The following is an 11,927-nucleotide window of genomic DNA, read 5'->3' as shown; positions in this document are numbered from 1 at the left end:
GAGTAAGGAATCTATAAATTGGGGTAATCCAACTATCCCCCTGTTGTAACTTGCACACTTCGGCAACCATGGTGCTTGGTACTGCCAACAATTCGACCTGAATTTTTCTCCCAATCTTGTCTTCCACCGCTGAGGTGAGGCGAGCCAAAACATCTGCATGACTGTTTGCCGCTCGAGGAATTTGGGTGATCTGGTAGTGGAAGTGCTTGAGCAACAATTGTGTTTGTGCCAGATATGCTGCCATGGAGCTATCCTTAGCGTCAAAGTTGTTAGTGATCTGGTTAACCACTAATTGAGCGTCACTGAAGATATCAATTCGTTTAACCCCAAGGTGTTTAGCCAAACGTAAGCCTGCTAGGAAGGCTTCATATTCGGCCTCATTGTTCGATGCCTTGAATTTAAAACGAAGAGCATACTCCATCGCCACTTTGTCAAGGGTCGTAAAGACTAGTCCTGCTCCATAACCCTGTTGGTTGGACAAGCCATCAACATATAAACTCCATGTTGGGGCTATTGGTTCTATTTTCTGAGCTTCCGAGGGTAACTACTTATTTAGGCGTAGAAACAATGTCAACAGGATATGTGAAGTCGGCGATGAAGTCTGCCACTTCTTGGCTCTTCTCAGTGAGCTTTGGTTGGTAGGAGATGTCAAACTCACCCAATGCTATCGCCTATTGATCATTCACCCGGAAGTGTCAAGACATTGAAGTATCTGTCGAAAAAGATGATTGGTAAGCATGATGATGGAGTGTGCTTGGAAGTAAGGGCAAAGTTTTCAAGCAGACATAACCAATGCTAGAGGTAATTTCTCAATGTTGGAGTATCGTGTCTCCGCATCTTGTAAGGCTTTGCTAGCGTAGTAGACAGGCTATTCGACATTACCGACAGATAGATAATGAGACCAACCTCAGGTTTGGAGAGTAGAGGGGTTTTACTCATGAAGTCTTTGAGGTTCTTGAATGCATCAGCACATTCATCAGTCAATGTAATGTACTTCTTACTTCCCTTAAGTGCTTTAAAGAAAATAGCACATCTGTCTGTGGCCTTAGAGATGAACCTAGTTAAGGCTGCCACCTTGCCAATAAGGCTTTGGATGTCTTTTGAAGTTACTGATTCCTTCATGTCGAGGATTGCTTTGATTTTCTCAGGATTAGCCTCAATGCCTCGTTGGCTTATTATGAAGCCTAAGAATTTGCCGGAGCCTATGCCGAAGACACATTTGTTGGGGTTCAACCTCATTCGATACCTCTTCAGAATGGTGAAAGTTTCAGATAGGTTGGTGATGTGTTAGTCAGCATGTTTGCTCTTGACTAGCATATCATCAACGTAAACTTCCATGCTTTTCCCAATCTGTTCGGTGAACATTGAATTGACGATAAGTCACTCCTACATTCTTGAGGCCGTAAGGCATGACTTTATAGCAATATAGTCCCCTGTCGGTAGTGAAGGTTGTATGTTCTTGGTTCGGAGGGTTCATGAGGATTTGGTTGTATCCTGAGTAAGCATCCATGAAGCTCAAGAGTTCACACCTTGCCGTAGAGTCTATAAGTATGTCTATGAGAGGAAGAGGAAAGTTATCCTTCGGGCATCATTTGTCTAGGTCGGTGTAATCAACACACATTCTCCATAAGACCTTTTGGAGCAGGAGACTTTCCTTGGTCAGATTCTTTTTAACAAGGACAACATTTGCTACCCACGTTGGATAATCGACTTCACGGACGAAGCCGATGCCTTTGAGTTTTTCAACTTCTGCCTTTATTGCCTCGTACCGTTCAGTGTCGTATAATCTTTGCTTTTGTCACACTGGCTTGGTCTTGGGGTCAATACTTAAGCGATGACAGATGATATCGGGAGAGATGCCTGACATGTCCTCGTATGACCAAGCGAAGACCTTAGTGTTCTATTGCAAAAAAGATATTACGGCCAACCGAATGGGTGGTAACAAGGTGGTGCCAATCTTCACCATGCTATCCGGATAATCTTTTGAGATAGAGACATTCTCCGACTCTTCAACGGGTTGTGCTTGCTGGGTGAAAGAGTCATCTCAAGGTCGTCGAGTTGATTGTTGCCACCGTGAAGATCCAAGTTCGCTTCGTCTGGGCTGCTCTTTGTTGGAAATGTGCCCTAAAACCAATCATGTGATGATACTTTACGGACATTTCACATGTTAAACTAATCTAGTATAATATCAAGGGCAAAGATTATTGTTTTAAGCCGTCTCATATAAATGTTATATGCTTAAACGATAAGTCCAAGGAATATGTAATTAGGAGAATGTAATTTAAACAAGTTAGATTTATGAGACCATTCTCTTTCGTATACATATCCTAAACGTTCCTGATCATAGGATTGCCAATTGGGCATTGACAGTCCGTTAAGATCAGTACGTGTTGTGTCTTCTCTCATGGAGAGTGACTGGTCTCGAGTCATTGGTGTGATTGACATCAAGACAAGCATGTAGGTGCTCAATAACGAATGAGTCCACCAAACACGATCAACGAGTTCTCATACTCATGTCACATGAGAACTCATGGTTGGGATAATGCAAAGTAGTCCTTTGACCTGAGGCATCATAGTTGCCTTGTTGTTAAGTCCTTGATCTTTGACCATGTCAAAGTCACTCCATCAGAGGGTGTCCACGGCATAGTTGGGGTTAAGCCACTTAGCCATGGAGGCAAGTGAGTGCGCAACAAGGGATCTCTAACCTTCAAACCATTTGAGGGAGAATACTCTATGATATGATTAAGAATCTCTGGCCAAAGTATGAATGAGATTTAGGAAGTCATTCCAAATCACATTCAAGGTAATCATATAAGTAAATGAATCACATTGGATAGTAGACATGAAGAAACTATCAATCCAAACAATGTGGTCAATAGTATTGTATTAGAGAAAGACCGTATTGCATTGTAATCCTAAACTGAATAGGTTCTCCACCTCTTCTGATTAGCTTGGGTAACCATGACATACTGCTAGGTGTCACTCATGGTTTGTGGAAGCCCTAAACGTGTATAATCACTAAAGGGAGAATTGAAAGTAAGTTTCAATTCACAATCGATTTGAAAGAGTTCTAATCGCCCACTGCCTCGCTAAAAGGAACCTAATGGATCGTACACCGTGTAAGGTAAAGATTGAAGAAACAACGGAGATGAGTAAGGATAATTAAATGGTTTAATTATTTATGGCAAGGATTAATTAATATGTTAATTAATTAAACGAATAAAGTTGGTTAAAGACCTCGGGTTAGTTTTGGGCCTCAAGGCCCAATGGGCTTTAAACGTCAAGCCCATTGACTTAAGTTGTATGACAACTTAATGACTAAATATTCACAAAGGCCCAAATAGCCCGATAACACCCTATGGCCAGCCATATTGATAAAGGAGTGGGTTTTGGACTTATTACAAGTTTGCCACTCCAATGAAGGTAGGTATAAATATGACTTTATAGCTTTTTTCTTCATTAGGGTTTCTTTTGGGAGAAAAGATGAGAACAAAAGCTCTCTTTGCTCTCTAAGAGGCCGGCCACCCTAGAGGAACATAGCTAGCAATCTTACTTCCTCTAGGTCACTCATTTCTTCATCAATCCTTCCTTGGTGTGGAGACTTAGAGGTTCTCAACTTTGAGAACTTGGAGAAACCAATTCTTCCATCCAAATCCATGGAGCTAAGAAGCAAGGAATGAAGGCCCTATCTCTTGGGTAATTATCCTTTGCTTATGCAAAGAGGAATCAACAAAGGTATAAATTTCTCAACTCACTTTGTTTTGAGTTGAGTCTTGGTTCACCTAACTACTAGGCTTTGAATTTCATGGGTAATGTTTTGTTTTGAGTGCATGCAAGCATGATTCCGCCTTTAATTTGTTAATTGCATGCTATAGATGTTGCTCAAATGAACATGTTTTTCACAAAATTTCCTTCAAGTGGTATCAGGGCCTAGGTCTAGTAGTTGGTGAATCCTTTTGGGTTTTGTAGTTCATAGTCTTTGATTTGAATGTTGTAATTGTTACAAGCTTTATTCTTGCTTCTTTGAATGTAAATTTTGTTAGAAAATTTGCCATCTCAAATGTTGTAGATGTAGTTCATATGAGCATGAATTTTGGAGCTAAAATTTGGTGCCATGTTTTTGGGGAAATTCGGCCAAATCCAAAGGGTGGATTTTTGGGTTCTTATTTGTCTTGTTAAAAGTGTTTTAAGGTGACTTTTGGAACCCCTAAGTACCCTAGGATGTTAACCCCATTTTGAGTAGTGAAAATTTGAGTTTTATTGAGTGAAAATGTTCATGGAACTCTTATGGGTTTTCATGGATGTTCTTCATTTTTCTTGATGTTCTTACCAAGAACAAAAAGGTTTGATGTTTTGATTCAAAGTTTTAGTTAATTACATAAAGTCTTTGTTTTGTATTGGTTGGTGTGAATTTTCTATCAACATGACATTTAATTAATTAAAAGGTGATTGAAATGTACCTAATTGATTTCTTTCTTACACACATGTTTCCCACCAACCTATTTCCACTTGCATGGCTTTATGACTTTGTTGAAAAATTTTCAAAATTTTCAAAATTTTATGGCTTCACACTACTCCAAAACCGGACACCCTACAAGTGGGGTAGTTTTGGGGCTTTTATGCAATTACATAAAGTTTTGATACTTTTGTGTATTTGTAGTTTGACCCAAAAATTTACGTTTCTTACGTAAAGGCCCAAAATCACTAAAGGACAAATTGTTTTGTTCCTTTAATGAAGTTTTTGAATTTGTTGAAATTTTTGGGTTCTAGTTGTAATTACATGAAGTAGTGGACTTTTGTGTTTTTACAAAGTGACCTCAAAAGTTTATGTTTTGCAACATAGCCCAAAAGTTGAGGTTATTGCATTTTGGCCCAAATTAGGTTGAGAACAAAATGGTTTTGTCTCTTTAAATGAGAATTGGATTTTCATTTCATCTAGCTCCATTTAAATCAATTCTATGGATACAAAAACCAAATGACAATGTTGCATTCAAGTTTAATTAGTTAAAGCGTTAATTAATTAAAGGGTGATTATGAACCTAAGCCTAAGATAATTGAGCTATGTGAAAGGCCGTCTCAAATTTGTTTGAACCATGGGAATGTGTAGATTAGATTTTGGTTGTAATTTGATATGATCAAATGTTGTAAAAGAGCATAAGCTCTTCTTTACTTTAAAGTAATTTGTTTGATCAAATGTTGTAAAAGAGCATAAGCTCTTCTTTACTTTGAAGTACTCCTTTCTTGTTTTATTTGATATGCATGAATTTTGAGTAGTTGGGTCCAACGCCTAATAGGAGAAACACGCCTTAATATGATTAAACGCATAACTAAAATCAATCACCATCCCTAGACCGAGATTCAACACTAGGCTCGTGTTGGATCTAATCAAAGGTTCATAGACATCCTAAGGCCCTAAGGCAACTATATAGTCCATCAAAGAATGAAAACCTTATGTTAGTAGTACCATACACTCTTGCTTTAAAAAAACCGTTTTACAAGCTCAGTGGGAGTATTATATACTACTAAATCAATCACATGGACCAATAGTTGTAATAGGACCAAATTGTTTTAATAAGATTAAAATGTATGTTTATAAGTGATGAGACCTAAAACCCTCAACCAAACCATTATTAAGTTGATAAGCGTGAGAGTGCTTTGAACACTCTTGCGTGGCCTTCCACCGTGGTAGGCTCCAATCGTTTGTGACTCGTGCAACGACTTCACCCTATCATGGGGGAGTACAAATTGCGTGCTTACACTCAGGAGGAGTTCTATATGCATACATGATGTTGTGAAGGTAGGCAACGAGAATAGCCAACATCATATCATTGTGAGGTTGTTCTTGAACCCCTACTCGAACTTGCATGGTGGGAATGACTTAACTAAGTGCAATGGAGCCAACATCATATCATTGTGAGGCTTCATTCTCTAGAGGCCAAATAAGATGGGTACTTGCAAGAGATGCAAATGAGTAAGCGTACTCTCTCATTATTATTGATGCTAGCCAACATCATATCATTGTGAGGTGGGCTTGGTAATAGTGAGCCTCCCATACCCTACTAAGAGTTTCCCCCAAAACTCTCGAATTCCAATGAGGGATATGGAATTTGCCAAAAATAGTGGGTGGTGCTATTTGATTTAAAGACCCGGATCAAATGGCTTAAAATCAATCAATTTATATTTGTTATGTATTTAATTACCGATATATTTGCAAACGCTATCCAAAACTTGACAAAGAAAAGACAAATGTTTTAGTTTCCGGACTTGGTACCACAATCCCAAAGATTGTCTTAAATGGATTGTATATGTACCTAAGTAGTCTCATCCTCAAAATCTTCCTATTGGTAATGTATCATTGGAAGAACATGTTAGATAAGTCTATCATAAAGAGGACAACACAAACAACCAACGCTTATTCCTTCGTTATATGAACAAAGGAACTTACGAAGATTAGCATAAAGACAAGGACACTTTTAGTGTCATAGTTCTTCACTTACAAATCGTTGTATGAAGAAATAAGAGTTGCTTTGAACAACCCTTAGTTAATGCAAACACTAGTGCTTGTTTCTTTGTTAAATGAACAAAGAACTTGAGAAGAGAGCACAATGGCATGGACACTTTATGTGCCATGATTCTTCACTTACAAATTGTTGTATGAAGAAATGAGAGTTGCCTTGAACAACTCTTGAAAGTTTGTAATTATGTTTAGAACATAATGGTTGGTTGACAAAAATAGTCCATCAACATGGACTTATGATGATTTTGAATCATTGAGTGTTGAAGTGTTAAACCACTTCTAGAGACGGAAACTAGGCATGGACTTCACCTTTGTGTCCCTATCCAAATGGTTCACTAAGTTTATTGTAAACTATATAGTGAACAATAACCACACACTCTCCAAATCGTTTGATGTGTATAACACAATTGAAATAAGTTTCAAGAGAGATAGTGGGAGTTTAGAGACCATGACTATTGTAGTCAAAGGAGAAGTCAAATGAAGAAAGCGAAATAAACTCCAAGGGAACAAACTTTCTTTATGAAAGGATGGACATTGGAAGGGGTATTTGCAAGAAATGTCTTGCAAGTGTCAAGAACACACCTTTCGAAGGTGTTGTAAATTGTTCTTGAAAAGTTCAAAACAGTTGGTTCTTCTACTTGAATGCTTGATTCCGTATTAGTAACTATGTTTTACAATCGTTGTAAAAGTGTGGCTGATAAAAAGTAGAAGATTAATGAGAGAAGAGAAAGTACTTCACATTCGGAACGTGAATCAAATGTAGATCTCTGCGAAAGCAGATGGTACTTACTTCCTCATATGAACTACCAAAGAAATTGGAAAAAACATAGATTGTCTTTACATTCCAAATTTTAAGGAACTTAATTCCATCACTATAAGGGATGGATGAATGTTCTGTTTGACAAAACATTGTTCTTTATTAATGAATGATTAGATTATTGTAATCTAATTGATTGTCTCTATAGTATAGATGATATGGTAGTGTTAATTGTTTAGAAAATAACGATGCTTAAAACCCAAAAGGTTGCAAGGTAGTGACTAATCCCAACTGAGTTGTGATACCTCTAAAACATAAATTACGAGTTGGTCATAGATGGATGCTTTGGATCGTTAGATCCGGATCCAATACCTTCTTATTAAAATTGTATAGAGGCGAAATGTTCGAATCTTTATTCTTTTGGAAAGGAAGAAAGAATCACAAAGTTGTTGAGGTTAATTCACTTAGATGTTAGTGGCACATATCCACAACATAATACTACTCATGTTGTTTGACATTCACCGAAGATCGCTCTCGGTTGGACTATCATTTATTTTGAATAAACACAAGTCCGAATACTTTGCAAAAGGTTTCAAAGAATTCAAGAAATGTAAGTTGATGAGTAAGATGTCTAAAGTATTTACCTCATTAGATTTGATCCAAGGAAAGGTAACACTTTAGAACAGTTTCCTTGAAAGATATCAAGGAAAGAAGCATCATATGATAATGGATTTCTCCATTAAGAGAAGAACGAACTTGAAATAAGATTTAGTTCGTTGGATGTTATCAATTGCCCATATATAGGATATATACTTCTAAGACAATATGATTGTCAATTAGAAGATCTTCCAAAATTTTCATGACTCCATAGGATATAGTTGGAAAGAAAGACAAATCTTAATCATGTTAAGATTTGGGGTTGTGTGCTAATAAGCAATATTTGTTTAAAGAATTATCTTGTGGGTATCCTTAAATTAACATTTGGATATCACTTCTATAAACCAACTAACAAATGTTGTTTGTTGGGTAGTTCATTGTAATCCTACAATATGATTTGCCTAACACAAATGAACGAGAGATAGAACTCAAAGAATGGGTTCTTTGAGAGACAAGATGATAATCAAGAAATATAACAACCTAGCTCCTACGCCACAAGCTCCAAGGTAGTCGAGAAGGATTTATAAGCTGTCTCAGTTGAATGGTTTGAACTTTATGACTATGTCATAGAGTTACACCTCTTAATTCGAAAGAAATAAGAATGAAAATCCTTATGACTACACTGAGTGTATATACGACATATACTCAAGGAAATGGTAAAGTACCATTTGACCCGAAATAATGAAACCTTTAAAGCTAATTGGTAGCTTAAGGTGACTACAATAAAAGAGAATGGTTGACTTTGAAGAAACCATCTTTGACGTAGTCTTGTTTTCAATTAATTCGAAGATTGCTAGCTACAACTAAATGGTGATTAGATGTTTGGTCATTATTGTTTTAAGCCATCTCATATAAATGTTATATGCTTAAACGATAAGTCCAAGGAATATGTAATTAGGAGAATGTAATTTAAACAAGTTAGATTTATGAGACCATTCTCTTTCGTATACATATCCTAAACGTTCCTGATCATAGGATTGCCAATTGGGCATTGACAGTCCGTTAAGATCAGTACGTGATGTGTCTTCTCTCATGGAGAGTATCTGGTCTCGAGTCATTGGTGTGATTGACATCAAGACAAGCATGTAGGTGCTCAATAGCGAATGAGTCCACTGAACACGATCAACGAGGAGTTCTCATACTCATGTCACATGAGAACTCATGGTTGGGATAATGCAAAGTAGTCATTTGACCTGAGGCATCATAGTTGTCTTGTGGTTAAGTCCTTGATCTTTGACAATGTCAAAGTCACTCCATCAGAGGGTGTCCACGGCATAGTTGGGGTTAAGCCACTTAGCCATTGAGGTAAGTGAGTGCGCAATAATGGATCTCTAACCTTCAAACCGTTTAAGGGAGAATACTCTATGATATGATTAAGAATCTCTGGCCAGAGTATGAATGAGATTTAGGAAGTCATTCCAAATCACATTCAAGGTAATCATATAAGTAAATGAATCACATTGGATAGTAGACATGAAGAAACTATCAATCCAAACAATGTGGTCAAGAGTATTGTATTAGAGAAAGACCGTATTGCATTGTAATCCTAAACTGAATAGGTTCTCCACCTCTTCTGATTAGCTTGGGTAACCATGACATACTGCTAGGTGTCACTCATGGTTTGTGGAAGCCTTAAACATGTATAATCACTAAAGGGAGAATTGAAAGTAAGTTTCAATTCACAATCGATTTGAAAGAGTTCTAATCGCCCACTGCCTCGCTAAAAGGAACCTAATGGATCGTACACCGTGTAAGGTAAAGATTGAAGAAACAACGGAGATGAGTAAGGATAATTAAATAGTTTAATTATTTATGGCAAGGATTAATTAATATGTTAATTAATTAAACGAATAAAGTTCGTTAAAGACCTCGGGTTAGTTTTGGGCCTCAAGGCCCAATGGGCTTCGAACGTCAAGCCCATTGACATAAGTTGTATGACAACTTAATGACTAAATATTTGATAGGAGCATATTTATGCGACTTAGTTGGCTTGTTCTTGTGCATTTATGTCGTGTTTCCTTAGTTATTTTAATGTTTAAAGTCATTTTCGTGTGTTTTCAGATTTTATGGACAAAGTAGGCAAGAAGATGCATTTTGGAGCATTTTGGAGCAAAATGGAGCTTGGAATGCATGTCACATATTTGGGCCAAAGTGGATGGACGAATTTGAGAACTAAAGAGGCCAAGAATGTGAAGAATTATGGTCCAAAAGATGAAGAACTCAGCCCAAAAATTTGTCACCCCAACTTGCCTTCATTGCCATGCAAAACAACATAGAATTCCCTTTGGATTCCCATGCCATGCTTGATCACTCTTGTCCCCTACATAATTTCTGATTTCATGCTTCAATTCATTTAATTATTACACTTAATTGCTTGATACCTCTTGTTCCCTTCACCCACAAAATTTTATACAACTTTCACAACCATAACATGCACCAATTGATGCTCCATCATTCACATTTGGAATCCCATGCCTTGTGTACCACATGTTGCTGCACCTTTGACCCATTTATTGACACATTTTCACCTCCCTTTCCATCTCTATGCAATGTACACAATCATTCATGCCCCCTAGCTACAAGACCACTCCATTTTACCCTTCACACTTTGCATCATCACTTCATTTTCACCCTTGGACCATTGCACACCACATACACTCTTTGCCGTGCATTCTCCCTAGCCTAACCTGATTCTCTAAGGTTTTTGGGGCCTATATATACATGTTTACACCCCTTGGCAAAGGGTACACACTCTCATATTCACCATTCATCACAGAAATTCGTCCATACTCACCCTAGGTAGCAAAACACCCCAAAAACACCATTCTAGTGCCTAGAAAACATAACAGCCACTCCACCTTCTTCCACCCTCTTTGCCTAGTTCTCCACCACCCTCCAACCCTCAAACACTCCTCCACACTTACCCTAAACCTTTCCATACCATTCCCCATCCATTCTACATCATAAAACTACCCAAAAATCCGTCCACAAAGCAATCTGCCGCAAGCAAGCAAAGGAGAATTCTTGGATGCACTTGCTACCCAAGTTGGAGCATTTTAGGTGTTTTCTTTCCTTTGATTTTAATGTCTAATTTTATGTATCTTTGCTTTGTGAGTATGAGGAACTAAACCCCTCTTAGTTAGGGGGTGATTCGAAACCATGTTCATACTTGCAATATGATTTGATTACATCCAGTTGTGATTCATAAGTTGTGAATTCAATTTACTTATCCGATCGTATAAAAAATGATTTGTGTATGTTGGTTGAGAGTGCACGCTTAATTTTCATGCATGAATTTAACGCTAGAATATAAGGGAGTTTCACCTAATCGTTATGAACTTATATTCACAAGTAGTGAAGGTTGCTAGTCACAATCACGTTAAGTAAATTCTTGGCATAAGTTTCATGCAAATCATAGTAACGAGTGCCTTGTCAATGCTTATGTTTTTCATAGAACTTAATGATTCTTGCTTGTATCTCTATAATGCAATTCATGTAGGGAACTTGTAGGGAATGTTTTGGGTTGTCGTATGCAATCATCCAATCCAATAACTTGTGGAAAAACTGAGGGTTAATTAGTGCAATTCACGGTTAATTTGGGGCGTTGAGTATTCATAGCTTATCGAAAAGCAACTGGAAACCGTTTTGTATGCAAGTGTGACATGTGTGGAGAAGAACCTCCTAGCTAGCCTTCCATCCATAAGTTTCATTCAAATTCATTTTACAATCTGTTTTGATTCACTTAAATTTGTCTAAGAATTTGTTTACTTTGTTCTTGTCTTAATTTAATTATTTTCGTCCAAAATCAACCCCATCTTATTTCTTTGAGTCATATTAATTAGAACTTGTCTTAGATTATGTTTTTAAGTGTTTTAGTTCATTAGAAAACCAAAATTCGTCCAAGTTTGTGTTAGAGTGCCAAAACTGCCCAGATTGTGTGTTTAAGGTAGTTTTGAGTGTTTAGGGGCTGTTTTGAGTCTTTTGGTTTGTTTTAGT

The sequence above is a fragment of the Malus domestica genome, chromosome 06 (assembly GCF_042453785.1).
Source record: "Malus domestica chromosome 06, GDT2T_hap1".
NCBI lineage: Eukaryota > Viridiplantae > Streptophyta > Magnoliopsida > Rosales > Rosaceae > Malus > Malus domestica.
The sequence above is the reverse complement of the archived record's forward strand: the minus strand, read 5'-3'. Positions refer to the sequence as shown.